The sequence below is a fragment of the Hippocampus bargibanti genome, linkage group LG12, assembly GCF_051943395.1.
Source record: "Hippocampus bargibanti isolate YZ-2025 linkage group LG12, ASM5194339v1, whole genome shotgun sequence".
Lineage (NCBI taxonomy): Eukaryota > Metazoa > Chordata > Actinopteri > Syngnathiformes > Syngnathidae > Hippocampus > Hippocampus bargibanti.
Window position 1 is genome coordinate 19,470,192 of NC_142745.1, and position 17,131 is coordinate 19,487,322.

At 42.3% G+C, this 17,131-nt stretch overlaps 1 protein-coding gene across 7 annotated transcripts in view; it reads right to left on the reverse strand.

Annotated features, from left to right (window-relative positions):
• sulf2a (sulfatase 2a) overlaps nucleotides 1-17,131 on the reverse strand; it is a 79,836-nt gene that overhangs the window by 35,800 nt on the left and 26,905 nt on the right. The window contains exon 1 of one of the 7 annotated variants that reach the window (XM_089009845.1): nucleotides 15,769-15,864. The exons of the other annotated variants lie outside the window; for them this stretch is intronic. The gene's annotated coding sequence lies outside the window, so the exon portion shown is untranslated. Of the gene's footprint in view, nucleotides 1-15,768; nucleotides 15,865-17,131 lie in introns of those variants that run through there. 7 annotated transcript variants of the gene reach the window in all.

The following is a 17,131-nucleotide window of genomic DNA, read 5'->3' on the forward strand; positions in this document are numbered from 1 at the left end:
GAAGCACGAAGCAGGCTTCTGATTGGCCGCTGTGCCGAGTATGCAAATTGCCAAACGAACCGAAATTCCAAAACTTCCAAACCGAACGAAGGTTTCGAAATCGGAATAATTTATTCAGATTTTGAAATCTTTGTTCAAACATTTGCTTTATTGAATAAAGCAAACGTTGGATTTGAAAAAAAAAAAAAAAATGTTTTGTAAGTTGTATGCCCGACGTAAAAGTTGCACGCCCCGGGCTTCCGGGCAGACGTTATTTCAGACACTGCAATCAGGTTGGTGTGTGACACGGGGATGAGAAAGGCGGGCTCCCTCGCGTTCTCGCAATTACATTTGAAGTGAAGAGACAGAGAGAAAAATAGGTGAAGACGAATGGGAACGAGACTCCAGGTGTCGAGCAGCGAAGGAACAAAGCCTCAATTGCGGATGGATTTCGCTCACAATGTGAACATTCAAGGCTGACGAATTCCTAAATTCAAAGCTTCAAAAACATGAGATGGGCTCTCCTCCTCTGCAGGAGAGCATTGGAGATTTTACTCAGTGTTAGAGATGTTCGATCGGACACTGTGGACAAAGGCTCGAACACAGGAAGATTGTCTTTACTGCCGGCAGGGGACGTAGCCATTCAAGACAGACGCCCAAATTATGCAGCCCTCTGCCAAACTATTTATTGAGAGTATATGCAAATTAAAGTGATACATTAGTAAAACATAGTTTTCTTGATTAGAATACCACGGCCCAGGATGTTCTAAGCACCAACAGCTGTTAGCAATAAAACATAGCCTCTTTAATTGGTTGTCTTTTCCATGAACGGATAGATTTGTAAGCTGGCTAATGGGCTTTTCCTGTGAGGGAGTTTCAAGTCCTAAATTCTGTCTAAGGAAGGAGTTAACCAAGTACTGAATTAGATCCAAGGCTAGATCTCCTAGATCAGGGGTGTCAAAGTCATTTTTTGCCGCGGGCCACATTGTAGTTATGGTTTCCTCTCGAGGGCCGTTATGAATTTGGGGAACCCCTTAGAATGTTTAAATCCCTTCAAATATTACAGCACACAGCAAATTAATGAATAACTCGTTTTGAAATCTGAAGTCAAGAATAATGACTTTTATTGTGGTTGACATCCAAAAACATGAAATTTTGGCTCAGATTTTAGCAATCATCATGGAATTTAACAAGTTTGATTTGCTTTCGCGGGCCGAAAAAAATGATGCGGCGGGCCGGATTTGGCCCGCGGGCCTTGACTTTGACACCTGTGTCCTAGATGAAGATGACAGGTTAACAGTCTGTGTCCGTTCAATTCGGATTGACCCATGGTTTTGGTGCTTTCATTGTGTACTCGAGTCACACATGTTCACAAAGCATATAACATGAAACTTTTACATATGATAACTTTTATTCTGTCTAGTCTCTATCACTCAGATAGAAGTGAAGTTGAAATCACCAGGTAGTGCTTTGGCTGCCGCAGAGCCAACTTTTTTGGTCCTAATTGAGGCCGGCGTAGCTTTGGCTCAAGTGTGACTTTCTTCCCATTGGCAGGCCTCTCCCCGAACAGAATGCGTGAAATCCCCGAGGACCCTTCAATTGACCAACAAAAGTTGCCTTTGAGATGGAAATTCAGCAACGGCATCCGTGGGTGCGAGGGCAGCGTCTGTCAGTTTGGATGCATGCCCGTCGTCTCTTGCTGTGGATCGGCACAGAGGAATGGACTGCGACACGGCCAAACGCTATTCAAAGTTTTTTTCAATACCCTTCTATGTCCAATTCCCATTAAGAAGTCGTGCTAGACTTTTGGTAATATTTGTCTCATGGGGAAAAAAAAACAACAATACAGTGATACCTTGGCGTACGAACTTAATTGGTTCTCATACAGAGTGTGCAAGGAGAAAAGTGTGTATCCCAAAAATTTATTTCCCATAGGAAACCATTAAAATGAGAATAATATGTTCCCAGGTCCACATAAAACATAATTTTCTAAGCCTTAAAACTACACAAAATATACCTTATTTTATGTATAATAAATATGCTATGGTATGATAATTAAAGAAATAAACTGCACAGAATAATAGTCGTTTTATTGACCTTTGTGATGGTCGTTGATGGCTTGATGGAATGGAGTGGCCGCTTTCATCAGCATTAAACACTTGATGAGGAACGTAGCCTTCTTTCACCATCTTGAGGAATGATCTCTTGTATGTGCTTTCTCTGCGATAATTTTACCTTGTTCCTCATCAATTGTGTTCTGTTTAGCATGGCTTGTGCGGGTTATTTGTGGAGCCTGATTGATGGGAATTTTAACCTTGTAGTCTACACTCTGCCTTGAAACTATCAAAGTTGAAACGAGTCTAAATTTCACTGTTTTCTATCCATTTTGTCACTCTCTCTCTGTCGTCTGCCTGTCTCTTTCATGTTTAAACCACCTTCCCTCACTGCTGCGTTCTTGACCAATCACATGGCTTTAACTGACGACTGTGGGCGGGGAATAGAGGACCAAAACAAGCTGGCTACCATTTTCTTGTTCGGAGAACGGGCTCGTTCGCGAACGACACATCACTCATTGTCGCAGCTCCGTGTGTATCCCGAAAAATAGTTTGTATGCCAAGGTAAAATGTTCATAATTTTAACGTTTGTAAACTGAAAAGTTTGTAAGCCAAGGGGTTCGTAAACCGAGGTCAAACCCGGGTTTTCGGCCAAAATTTGTTTCAGAAACCTGTTTGATAACGTATTTTTTCGAAAACCGAAAGAACATTTCCCATTATCATTAATGTAATCCATGTCTGCTTTTTATTTATCATGATTGAACACAATACAAACACACCTGCTCACAACGGAACACAAGACGAGGATAATGTCTGATTTGCGTAGATCTCAGCCAAGCGTCTGCTTTTTAATTAAAAAAAAACTTGATTCAACAACACTAATGCGTCGGTCAGAATGAGACGCGACACAAGGAAGTGACGTACATGGAAGCGGAGGTGAGTCGAAGGGTGTATACAGGTGCGCGGTGCGCTTAGTTTGCAGTTTTAGCTGTTGTTGAAGCACTATATGAATCAATATGTATGTATCGCATTGTATTTTTGACAGACTTGACTTTTGACAGATTAACTCCAGAGCCATATAATTTAGGAATTAACTATATTTTTTTTTCTGATGAAAGAAGAGAGTCTAAGGTTTCTAGCGCTGCATTGAATGTTTATATATTCCTAAAATTCAATATTCTGTGGGTGCTGGAATTTGAGTGAAAATGACAAAAACACTGGCACTGGAGTGGACACATTTTTGCATACCGTTTGGTCGTGAATGAGTTAAGTGTGGCAGTGTGTCCATTAAAAAAAATAGATTCCGGGTTGAGTGAAAGCTGGCGCGTGTGGCTGCCGCTGCTCACCCGCAGAAAAAAATATCAAGTGACTGTAAAGTGTCCTTGAGAGTTTTGAAAGGTGCTTCGAAACGAAATATATTATTATTATTATTATATTATTATTATTATATTATTATTATTATTATTATTATTTTGTTGCAAACTGAGGCATAAAATCCACACAAAATTTTGGGTCAAAAACCGAATTGGTCAAGAACTAAGACGTTCGAAAAGCTTGGTTTGACTAAAGCACCAAACACAGTTGTGCACATGCTGACATGTTTAAAAACGTTCTCAAGCTTGTGTATGTTTTACCATGCCAGTGTCCAATTAAACAATGTGTCTTTTGGAGGTGTTCAAGACAGAAATAGCAGGCGTGACATGTCAACACGGCTCCTAAGTATGGTTGGAAAAAATACAAAAATACAAGTTTGGAGCACGAAATTGGCCCTGGTATTTTTTTTACTTCCTAATGCGTACCTGCAATGTTTGAGAATGACAAGCAAGATATGAAAAGGCTGCGCTCTCCTTCCGCACCAAGATTTCATTTAGATTTCCCTTTGGTTCCGATAAGCTCAGTACTTTTTCAGATGTCAGAACCTGCTTGCCATTATTTTGTCCACCCAGACATAAAAAAGCATCATTTTATTTGGGGGGAAAAATGGTGAAAATCAGACTTGTTCACCCATCCAATGTTTCGGTCGGAGCTGTTTCGTGTTGTGTCCACAATTTATGTGATTGCAGGGTCTTTTTTCTTTCTTTTTTTTTGCCTCATCTTCTCGGGTCCTCAAATCCTCTTCCTCCCTCCACCTCTACATGCCCTCTGCCCGTCTCACAACGATGGGGTGCAGAGCTTTCAGCCGCTCCGCTCCTAAACTCTGGAACTCACTTCCACCCAACATCCGCAACATTGACTCCCTTCCTACTTTCAAATCTCACCTTAAAACCCACCTGTTTAAACTTGCTTTCATGGTCTAATTTATTCTGCTGTTTTATTATTTATTGTTTTATGCATAATTTTACTGTTTTGTGTGTTGTCTTTGTTGTAAAGTGTTCTTGGGTGTTCAGAAAGGCGCTTGTAAATTAAATGTATTATTATTATTATCTCAAAGGACAACCGACACCTCCGGACAAGTTGTGTCCATAATTTGTAAAATCACTTCAAATGACTTCTACTGACTGCATTTTACAAAGATTCCACGGCATATAGCTACATTTTACGTTGTAAGACTTGCGCTGAATATTCAGGAAAGTCTTGTTTTCGAGTTGATGACGATCCCCAAAGTGACGTCCCATTTGGAACGCCCCTGACTGAGAAAGCAACACACAATGCATTTTAGGTAGTTTTTTTTTAAATCTGAAAACACTATGTTGTGCGCAAATGCGAAGGAAAACTGCATAAATAACGCAATGGTGAATCGTTGTGTATCGCAGCCAATTGTGGTACCAAGCATAAAGAACGTGTAAGTTTACAGATTTCCAGCAGACAAATCAGCCCATTTCTGTCACGTTTTGCAAGGTGGTGATGGCGGGTGCGGATCCCAAAAAGCAGGCAGGAGGGAGCAGGATGTTGTTTGACAAATTGTATTAAAATAAAGGTTAGCAGGAACAAAATGTAATATGAACAGAAAAAAATACAAAGTATCAAAAGAAAATCAAGTGTAAAAGTCCGCCAAGGTTAAACAAACACATGCACAGCATACACAATGCATGCAACAAACATACAAAGCATGCAACAAACATGCAGCAAACCATGAACCGACACCGGATGGTCGTGCCGGGTGTCCTTTTAAGTGTCACTGATTAAAACGACCAGCACCTGCTAGGCTGCAGGCAGGGCTGACGTCGCTACCCGTTGGTCGCCAATCCGAACGTGGCAGTCCGCCACTGATCGGGACGACCAGCACCTGTGCAGGTGCAGGCGGGGCCGACAGCGCCCCCCGTTGGTCGCCAACCAGATCATGACAATTTCAAATGGAGCTTATGTGCCATCTTGTGTATTTTTTGGGTGCTACATTGGAGTCCAGACGGCTCGAATAGACACGGAAGGACTTTTTTAATTGATTGCAAACATTTATGCTTTCCTCTTCAGAACTATTTGAATCATATTCATTACTGGATGAGTAACAAGAAAGCATCTTCTCCAAATCTGAACTCTCTGAAGCCATTGTTTTGATTCTGGAGCAAGGCAGCTTGTGAAGGAGTATCTTGGTGTGATGTCACAAACAAGGGGGCTGGCCTTTTCGAATAGCCCGAGTTCCAAGCTCATTTTGTTGCAGTTTTAGCACACTTCAGGTCACTTTTATTGGTGTTTTGCATTTGACTAAAAATATCAGCCTGTGTGTTTTGGGTATTTTAGATGCTATAAAATGTTTTTCTGATGTCAGTTAGGAAACAAAAAAATGATGTCGGTTGTCCTTTGAATGTTTCTCTTCCTGGAATGTGCCATTTGAGCAGCCAGTTAGAGCAAATGAGGTGCTTAACACATCGTTAATCCTGCAGTGAGCCTGATGACTCAACAGCAAAAGTGTAGATGTAGAATGCTGTGGTTGACAGAATTTAATGTAACGTTAAAAAGTCTAACTTTACAAAATCAATCAGGGGTCTAGTGAGCAATTCTGGCGAGTGGTTGGAGAGTCAGCCGGGGCTTTCGAGACAATTCAAGGATGTGGCTACGTTCGACATCAAGATAAAAAAAATATACAAGAAGTTCAAATCGTTTTTGCACATTCAAAACGAGGGTGCTTGACTAAAAGAGAAGTGCAAGGTGCTTATTGCACAATCTTCACTTCATAATGTTCTAAATACATTGACGAGCAACAAATCCCTGCAGATGCACTCGAATAAATTTTCCTGCCAAGAACGCGGAACCTGTTACAACAGAAACTAACGAGCATTGAGTTTGCAGTCAGGGGTGGGCGCTCAAATCTACATCCTCGATTTCCTGAAAGAAATGACATTCGCACATCCATCTAAGACACCGGTGTCAAAGTCAAGGCCCGGGGGCCAAATCTGGCCCGCCAGATTATTTTATTCGTCCCGCGAAAGCAAATCAAGCATGTCAAGTGCCATGATGCTTGCTAAAATCCAAACCAAAATTTCTAATTGTCCCATGTAAACCACAATAATAGTCATCATTTTTGACTTCAGATTTGTAAACTCGTTATTCATTAATTTGTTGTGCTAAGGAAAGTGGCGAAAAGTTCATTAGCTGAAGCGTTCGTAGGCCGACGTAGCACTGTATTTTACTTTTATGGCTCTCTTGGTCAAAAAGGTTCCCGACCCCTGTGCTAAGAGATGAAATACAATACAACACATATTGATTTATATAGTGCTTTAAAGAACAACCGACGCCGACGATTTGTGAAATCACTTCAAATGACTTCTACTGAGCGTATTTTACAAAGATTCCACCGCATATAGCTATATCTTACGTTTTAAGACTCGCGCTGAATATCCAGGAAGTCTTATTTTCGAGTTGATGACGATACCTGACATGATGTCACGTCTGGAACGCCCCTGACCGAATAAGCGACACACAATGCATTTTGGGTACTTTGTTTGGTCTGAAAACTTCGTGTTGATATGTGTTGATGGCAAAATTAGAAGGAAAAAAAACATCAATAACGTGATGGTGAAAAGTGTTGCACCAAGACTACTATTCGATACTAGTTGACACAAATTCCCAGCAGACAAATCAGCCCATTTCCAACAGAGCTTGGGCGCCATCTTGTGCATTTTGTGGGCGCTTCATTGGAGTCCAGACGCCTCAAAATGAGACGGAAGGACTTCTTTAATCGATTGCAAACATTTATGCTTTTCTCTTCAGAACTATTTGAATCATATTCATAACTGGATGAGTAACAAGAAAGCATCTTCTCCGAATCTGAAGCCATTGTTTTGATTCTAGAGCTAGGCGAAGACGTCCTGGCGTGACGTCACGAACAAGGGGGCGGGACCGTCTGAAACTTGAAATTTCCAGGGTAATTTTGAAGTAATTTTAGGACACTTTAACTCATTTTTATTAGTGTTTCGCATTTGACTAAAAATATCAGCCTGCGTGTTTTGGGTATTTTAGATGCGATAAAACGTTTTCCTGATGTCAGTTAGCAAACAAAAAATGGTGTCGGTTGTCCTTTAACAACAGCTGAAGCTGTAACAAAGTGCTTAACATGGACAGATGTCATATACAGGAAATAAAGCAGTCACAAATATAGTAGAAAGCAGCAGGGAGTGAAACCAAGATCAAGTCATGCTGAGTCGAGTGTACAAGTGAGTTTCGAAATGGTAATATAAATATAAAAATACATCAGTGTCATGAAATTTAGGTTCCCTAAACTGGAGATGCTTGGCAACGCTTTCTCTTACTCGTGTAGCATATCAAGGCCAGTAAGACGACTGACTGTTTTCCCAACCACATCGACGCTTTTTACTCGCCAGAAAAAGAAATTGCGGTAAAGTTGACCTCATGGGTAGGCGTCGAGTGCCGCACGGGCTGTTGCGGTCGATACTGCGCAGCCAAGATTGATGGTGATTTTTAAAAATAGAAAGGTTTGATCCAAAAGAATATTTCCCAATATCCTCAGCTGTTCATAATAGCGAGTTGAACGTGTGGATTCCGTTCAGTCGTTTCAACACCAGAAGAGGAGTTGCAAGGCTTTAGCCTTTTGGCTGTAAGTTGGATGGACTGCTGACAACTCAGGAAAAACACTGCTTATCATGCGCAACCCTGTGAGCTACAAGATCCATTATCTCTGAAATGCTTTGAACTCTTTGAGATGGGGATGCGGAGAGAAGAGTTTACCGGTAAATAAAAAGCCCGGGATGAGAGTGAGCGAGCGAGACATCAAGGCGGGACCGGATGCTTGCGTACAAGCAGTGTCTGAAACTCATGACAAAAAGTTACCGGACAATAGGGAAGACAACTCTGAGAAGTTGCGTGCCCGGCCATAAAGTTGCCTGCCCAGTTTTTCACAACTTGAAACACAATAAAACGACTAAAAAACCCAATGTAGCAAAGTATTAAGGATTGTTTTTATTAAGGATGTATCTACCACAAATGCTCCCTTGTTTTATTTATCGTAAATAAAAAATAATTCCACAATGCAATGTTTGTGTTGCGTCGTCTGCTACAATCCACGTGAATTCTTCTTTCCACGATGTTTTTAATGTGCGTTCACTTTCTAAGCGCCTTTCAAAACTCTCAAGTACAGTCACGGGATAATGCACGTTTACGTTTTGTAGCGTCATAAATTTTGTTAGCTTCTTTTGAATTTTTCTTCTGGGGCTGAGGTTCTGTGCAACTACTTTGGAAAATGATATGCAAATGCACGACCTTATAACGCTCTGGAAAGACGGAAGAACGAGGCAGGCTTCTGATTAGCTGCCGCGCCGAGTATGCAAATTGCACAAGGAACCGAAATTCTGAAATTTCCAAACCGAATGAAGATTTCTAATTCAGAATAATTTATTCTGATTTCGAAATCTTCGTTCAAACGTTTGCTTTGAAAAAAAAAAAACTCTTTTTTTCTTGAAGTTGTCGGCCACCCGGGCGGAGACGTTTTGTAAGTTGTACGCCTGGCGGAAAAGTGCACACCCCGGGCAGACGCTATTTTAGACACTGGTATAAGGCCCGGTGCTGTTCTGCTCCCTTGTTCAACAAATAATCAATCACCTCTGCTGACTCGAAATGTTCATCAAACGCGCACGTCAGATGTCAAACTTTCCTTCGACAAGAGGCCAAAACAAGAGTCAGACTATTTCTGTGTGAATGTGCAGGAGATGAACAGTGCGTATTGTTCGGGCTAACGGAGGACCATCAAACACCCGCTGACTGCCTTTTGTGTCTCCTACAGACCTAACGCTCATTTCGCGGGAAGGAATTTGTTCTCTGGGTGCAGCTATTTCCCATTCGGCCTGTTTTATTGATTAATTTACTTATGCATCTGTCAGAGATGTTCAGTCGAACAATGTGGACAGAGACTCAAACCCAGAAAGATTGTCTTTACTGCCGGCATGAAACACAGTCATTCATGACAGACGTCTGAATTCTCCAGCCCATTGTCAAGCTATTTATTGAGAATATATGCAAATTAAAGTGATACATTAGTAAAACATAGTTTTCTTGATTAGAATACCACACCTTTTGAGTTCTAAGCACAAACAGCTGTAAGCAATAAAACATTGTGTTTTCCATGAACTGATAAATTTGTAACCTGGCTAATGAGCTCTTCCTGTGAAAGAGTTTCAAGTCCGAAATTACTCATAAGGAGTTTCCTAAGTCTTAAATTCTGTCCAAGGCCAGATCAGAGGTCTCAAAAATTATGTAAATAATTTACATAATTTCCGTTTTATTTATTATCTGAGTCCGAACTATGTTTTATTTTGAAAAATGAAAAATGTCCAGATTACATCCGTCTATGATTTACTCTTGACGCATGTCAAAACGCTTGTCTAGGTCACGTGATACATACCGCTAAAATTAGTCCACCGTAAGCTAGCAAAATGAGTAAAAAACGTTGCAGAGAAACAAGCTCAGGGTTCCCACTGATTCAGTTGTAGTTAGTTGTATTTTTTATGCGCTTTGTACTTGTTTTTGTGGTGTATCTTATTTTGAAGGCACGTTTAAACCATGGTGACCATAGAGCATGAAAGGGCAACCGACGTTCCTTTTTTGTTTTTTAACTGACATCAGAAAAACGTTTTATAGCATCTAAAATACCCAAAACACGCAGTATGATATTTTTATTCAAATGCAAAACACCAATAAAAATGACTTAAAGTGTCCAAAATCTGCAAAAAAATTGAGCTGCGAATTGGGCATTTTCAGAAAGTCCTGGCCCCAGTTCGTGACATCACGCCAAGACGTCTTGCATTGCTGGAGAATCCAAACAATGGCTTCAGATTCGGAGAATACGCTTTCTTGTTACACATCCAGTTGTGAATATGATTCAAATAGTTCTGAAGAGGAAAGCATACAAGTTTGTCATCGATTAAAAAAGTCCTTCCGTGTCATTTTGAGGCATCTGGACTGCAATGTAACGTCCCACAAAAGAGGCAGAAAAATGGTGACCAGCTCCTGTGAGGAATGAATCAGCCCGTTTCTACAGGCTGATAAATTCCTTCCATGGAGCCTGGACTCCCTCTGCTGGCGGCAGAGGTTTTAAAAAAAAAACAGTACAGCAAAATACATTGACGTGATGGAAAGACGCTACAATGCGTCTTTTTTACGGTCAGGAGGCGGTCCTTTTCTGACGTCATGTACGGACTCGTCACCAACTCAAAAACAAGACTTCCTGAATGTTCAGCACAGTCTTAAAACATAAAATATAGCTATATGCGGTGGAATCTTATTAAAACACACCGAGTAGAAGTCATTTGAAGCCATTTTACAAATTATGGACACAACTTGTCCGGAGACGTCGGTTGTCCTTTAAGGGGCAGAGACGATGTTACATATGTTGTTGTTGGCGGGATGTTACCAGGACTCTGCTAATAAAGTTAAATAAAAATACACAAAAATATTGTCTGACATTAAACCGGTCCGTGGCGCAAAAAAAACTGTCCTAGATGGCAGTTTAACTTGCTGTGTCTGTTGACCTCAGATTGACCCCAGGATGTCTGTGCTTCAATTGTGTATTCGAGTCACACATGTTGACTAAGCATATAACAGCATGAAACTTTTAAATATGATAACTTCTTATTCTCGATCAGCATCCGACGACACAGCTTTAGGACATTGCGACTCGTGCGGCCAGTATCCAGTAGCAACCGAGTGGCGCACGGTGCCAGCTTGGTGGTCCCCATCGAGGTCGCGACATTTACCCCACCCTCCCGTCCAACTCACTGGTATGCTCCAAGAGAGCCCAAAAGAGAAAACACAAACAGACCCTCGATTGTGTCTGACTAGGGGGGTTACCCCCCCGCACCCCTCCACTCAACGGATTTAGAAAGAAGAAAAACAGAGCCAGTCAATGGCGTTTTGTAAATACGTCACCGTTTTCACACCCCCCCCCCCCCCCCCCAGTCGATAGGATATCGGGCTGCTTTGCAGTCCGCTGGTGTCGCCGCCTTTCCTATCCTATTGTGATTTCGATAAGAAGCCGTTTGTGGGAGCTGTGACAGAACAGCCCAATGGCCCTGCTCCTTTGAGACGGGGGTTGACAGCTGAAACAAGCCAGTGCGTCGGTAGGCAGGATAGCCAGTGTGAGTGATGGCTGCCCTCGATTCGCCGCTGACTAACTGGCAAAGCCCCCCACCCCCCTTCCTCCCCACCCAACCGTGAATCACATCTCGCTCAAATAGATTACAGACAAATCAGTCAGTGCACTTTGTTGTCCCTATAACACCCATTTAACAAAATCCTGGCAACAAATGAACATTGGACTTGTGCCTGACTTGAAACCACCAAGAAGCAATTAGACGTGATTATTTGTCGACGCGGAAGCCGAGCTGTGTGAAAAGCAAGTGTGGCTTTCTCGGTGGACTTGTCACATCTCCCGTCGAGAGCTAGCAGGATGAAATCAAGTCGCACGAGCGTCGACTGAGCCCTTCCTGGACCTGTCACCTTATCGCCGTGTGAACTGGGTGACGGCCAATACCAGGGATGAAATGGAGGGACCTTGTCTGGCTGACGGCCTTGGAGGTGGGGCTTTAGTCCTTCAAGAAGTCATTGGAAGAAAACAATAGCTTGGATGACTTCAAGGCCGTAGACCACAGGTGTCAAAGTCAAGGCCCACGGGCCAAATGTGGCCCGCCATATCCTTTTATTCGGCCCGGGAAAGCAAATCAAACTTGTAAAATTTCATGATACAGTAAAGTCTCGTTATATCGATATCGGATATATCGATAGTCCCGGTTATATCCATACTATTTCTATGCACGCACGGAGAAAATTACATGCAAACAGGGTCGGATATATCGATAGTCCCGGTTATATCGATATTTTTTCGGACTCCCTTGAATATCGATATAACGAGACTTTACTGACTTTAAGTCCACACCAAAATGTAAAATTGTCCCATATAAACCACAATAACAGTCATTGTTTTTTTACTTCAAATTTGAAAACTAGTTATTCATTAATTAGTTGCGCGTTCGATCTGTAATATGTGGAGGGGATGAAATATTCTAATGACTTCCCCAAATTCATAACGACCCCCAAGAGGAAAACGTAACTACAATGTGGCCGCAAAAAAATGACTTTGACATCCTTGCCATAGAGCAGGGGTGGGCAAACTTTTTGACTGACGGGCCACAATGGGTTCTAAAATTTGACAGAGGGGCCGGGCCAGGAGCATTTGAAGGGAGTGTTTGGGCCGGATATACTAAAGCATTAAATGTAGTGTGTGCAAACCTCATAGCACAGTAAGAACACTACAACCCAATTCATTAATTGTCTTTCAAATGTGAAAAATAGCCCTTATCAGGTCATAAATTTGTCTCAAGGAATATGCAAGATATGGCATTTACATTTACATTTATTCCTTGTGGGTTCTACATACTTGGCAATAAAGATGATTCTGATTCTGATATACTATTTTGCAGATAGTGGGAGGAGGAAATGGAAATAGATTAAAATAACACGCACTGATTTATCAAGTCTGTTTTGCGTCTGTTTTTAATCAGTTTCAATCAAAGGTGCAAAGTTAAAGAAATCAACATTTATTGAAAAATGGAATCACTTTCAACATTCAAAACATATTATTACACAACGAAATACTCAAACTCAATAATATCTACTTGTGTTAAACTCTGCAAAATCATGGATGGATTGTCAGGACCGCGCGCTCTACAAACTCGCCATGGACGCCCTCGCCTTCACGCGCAAACAGTACACGTGTGTCGTTGCCAAGCACACAGACACGTAGGTTGTATTAAATATCCTACCTGCAGCTGAAATTAGCATACTCGGTACGACAGCCAATACAATGCCTGCTTCTTTTTTCCGGACGTTCGAACGTTATATGGTCGTGCAATTGCATATCATTTTCCAAAGTAGATGCACAGAAACTCAGCCCCAGAAGATTCAACAGAAGCTAACAAAATGTATGACGCTACAAAACATAAACGTACATTATACCGTGACTGTAAAGTGTCCTTGAGAGTTTTGAAAGGCGCTTAGTCGCTTGTAGCAGACAACGCAACGCAAACATTGCATTGCGGACAAACGACAACTGGAGATAAATCTTCAGCAAGGGATATTTACCATAAATTAAGCAAGGTAGCCTTTGTGGTGGTTACAGCCTTAATTAAAAAAAATCATTTATACTTTGCAACTTTTTTTTTGCGATTAGTCGTCTTATTGTGTTTCAAGTTGTGAAAAATGGAGCAGGCAACTTTATGGCCGGGCAGGCAACTTTTCAGAGTTGTCTGCCCTGGTGTCCGCTAGCTTTGTGTCATGAGTTTAAGACACTGTTTGTACTATAATTAGGACAAATTCGGCAGGGCGGATTTAAAAGCCTGCGGGCAGTAGTTTGCCCATGTCTGCCATCGAGTGTCTTGGACCATTTGATGGAGTGATGGCAGTCCGAGTGGGCAATGGGCGTCATCTCATCTAGTCTTAAATGCAGAATTCCTTTGCTTTTGCTCTCTGCCCGTTGGCTGTTTTCAATCTCTGCCTCGCTAGCTGGCTTTCAGTGGGACCCTTTTGTCAAGGGATTAATGGGGTTTGGGACACACACAACATGATCTCTCCCCCTCCTCTGTTGAAACGAACCCCAGTGCGGCATGGAGGGAATGCCGCTAGAGTGGCCTATCTATACTTCAACCTCTTGTGTGCTTTGCTCTGTAATTACCGCAGAGAAAGATTCAAAGTGACTTTCCCAGCTGGAAGCTTAGGGTGTGTCACAACCCCCCTCCCCCCCCAAAAAAATGTAAACAAAGCTGAGGGTATGTAATCGATTGAAACACTTTTTGCAGGTGATGCTCCTTGAAATGACATAAAGAGGCCCCAAGTGTAAAGTTCAGCTTCCGTGTCCAATCACAAAGCAGGCCTGATGCCCAGGAGAGAGCAGGGCTGACGTCCCGACAACTCGGTATCAATCTCACTCTGGTCCAGCAGGAGAGAGCTGCCCAGATGGCCCATCTGTTTGTCATGACCTCTGCTCTGGGACCGCCGGACGGCCTAAGTGGCCCACAAAGGGGGTCCCTGGCATGCTGCCCAAGTGGAAATGAGAGAGGCCGCCAGCCGCTTGCCAAACATCCCCAGTCGGATTGTGGCGCTCCGTTTATTAATGTGCTATCGGGTCGCAGGTGCCTTTTAATGAGCGTTCAGATTGATCAAGTGGTAATCAGGGGTTCATCCTTTATTGCCGTAACGTCTTATTGGGTATTTCTAAAGGATTGCCGACTCCCCGATGCGTACAGGAAAACCAAGAACTCAAAGACCTAACCGGGAAAAAAAAGTTACAAAAAACAAACTTAAAGGTAAACCGACACAACCTTTTTTTGTTTCCGAACTGACATCAGAAAACCGTTTCATAGCATCTAAAATACCCAAAACACGCAGGCTGATATTTTTAGTCAAATACAAAGCACCAATAAAAATGACTTGCCACAAAATGAGCTTGGAACTGGGCTTCCTTGTTCGTGACGTCACAATTGGTCACACACTGCCTTGCTCCAGAATCAAAACAATGGCTTCAGCGACTTCAGATTCGGAGAAGATGCTTTCTTGTTACTCATCCAGTTATGAATATGATTCAAAGAGTTCTGAAGAGGAAAGCATAAATGTTTGCAATCGATTAAAGCAGTCCTTCCGTATCAATTCGAGCCGTCTGGACTCCAATGTAGCGCCCAGAAATTGCACAAGATGGCGCACAAGCTCCGTTGGAAATGGGCTGATTTGTCCGCTGGGAATTTGCGTAAACTTACACCTTCTTTATGTGTGTTACCGCAATTGGCTGTGACACACAAAGATTCACCATTGTGTTATTTAATTAGTTTTCTTTCTAATTTCGCAATCAACACGGTGTTTAAAGACAAAAAAAAACAGTACCCAAAATGCATTGTGTGTCGCTTTCTCGGTCAGGGGCGTTCCCTCCGTGACGTCACTTAGGGGATCGTCACCAACTCAAAAACAAGACTTCCTGAATATTCAGCGTGAGTCTTAAAACGTCAAATATAGCTATATGCGGTGGAATCTTTGTAAAATGCACTCAGTAGAAGTCATTTGAAGTGATTTTACAAATTATGGATGTAACATGTACGCACGTGTCGGTTGTCCTTTAACAATGTCCTGCCGAAAAGAAAAAAAAAATCATAATGTTGCTTAAAAATTTGAAATGGGGGAGCGAGCAATAAATGATAATTTTACTGGTCTCTCAGAGAACAGCACAAGTCAGCAGAGAGCAATTTAACAGAGAGGAAATCCGGGAAGAGGGAAGGCTGATATCAGCCCGTGATTGTGTTCTCACCTTTGTGTTCCCACCACCTCCCCCGCACAGGCTCACAACGAGATCTTTGGGACTCCCATTAGCCTTCCATTAGGCTGCTGTCAGAGGGGAAGCCAAGCGTCACCCCTACTGTGGGTGGCAATCCGGACTCCCCCCTTGCACCCCCAGTAACTCTAGCCCCCGACACCCCAGGATCTATTGCGGAGAAGGAGGCACAAATGAAAACCAAGCCCCATCCGGCTCTCAGGGGAGAGGACATTGTGATTACTTTTTCTGCAGCTTTGAGATCCAAAGCCGCTCCGAGTTTCGCAGCTGGGCTGCAGATTGGTTACACTAAAATGAAACGCTTCAAGTATGACGGTTTGGGGATTATCATGGGTGGAAAACGGCTGAGATACGCTCCGATTTGTACACAGATTATAGACGGACGCACGCTCACAAATGCGCTGCAAGCTAGCAGTGGCTCCTTTTCCCGCCTACAGTGATACCTCGATTTACGGACACTTTGGTTTACAAACTTTTCGGTTTATGAACGTTAAATTTAAGAAAATTTTACCTTGGTATCTGAACGATTTTTCGGGATACACACAGAGCTGCCACAATGAGTGATGTGTCGTTCGCGAACGAGCCAATTCTCCTAAAACAAAATGGCAGCCGGCTTGTTTTGGTCCTTTATTCCCCGCCCCCAGTCATCGGTTAAAGCCACGTGATTAGTCAAAAACGCAGCAGTGAGGGCGTGGGGGTTACAGATGGAGAGAGAGTGAAGCCATTCTCCAAATAAGAAAATGGAGGCCGACATATTTTTGTCCTCTATTCCCCGCCCCGAGTCTTTGTTAAAGCCATGTGATTTGTCAAGAACGCAGCAGTCAGGGGAGGTGGTTTAAACATTAAAGAGACAGGCAGCCAACAGAGAGCGTGACAAAATGGATAGAAAACAGTGAAATGTGGACTTATTTCAACTTTGATAGTTGAAAGGCAGAGTGTAGACTGCAAGGATAAAATTCCCATCAATCAGGCTCCACAAATAACCCGCACAGGCCATCTGTACACTTGATACAAAAAGCTATCAATCCAGCTAAACAGAACACAATTGATGAGGAACAAGGTAAAATTAGAAAGAAAGAAGAAGGCTACGTTCCTCATTAAGTGTTTAATGCTGATGAAACCGGCCACTCCATTCCATCAAGCCATCAACGAGGTAGGTAAGATATATTTTGTGTAGTTTTAAGGCTTAGGAAATTAGAAATTAGAAAATTATGTCTGACTTTTATGGGGACCTGTGAACGGATTATTCTGATTTTAATGGTTTCCTATGGGAAATTATTTTTTGGTATACACACTTTTCGCCTTACACACTCTGTCTGGGAACAAATTAAGTTCGTAA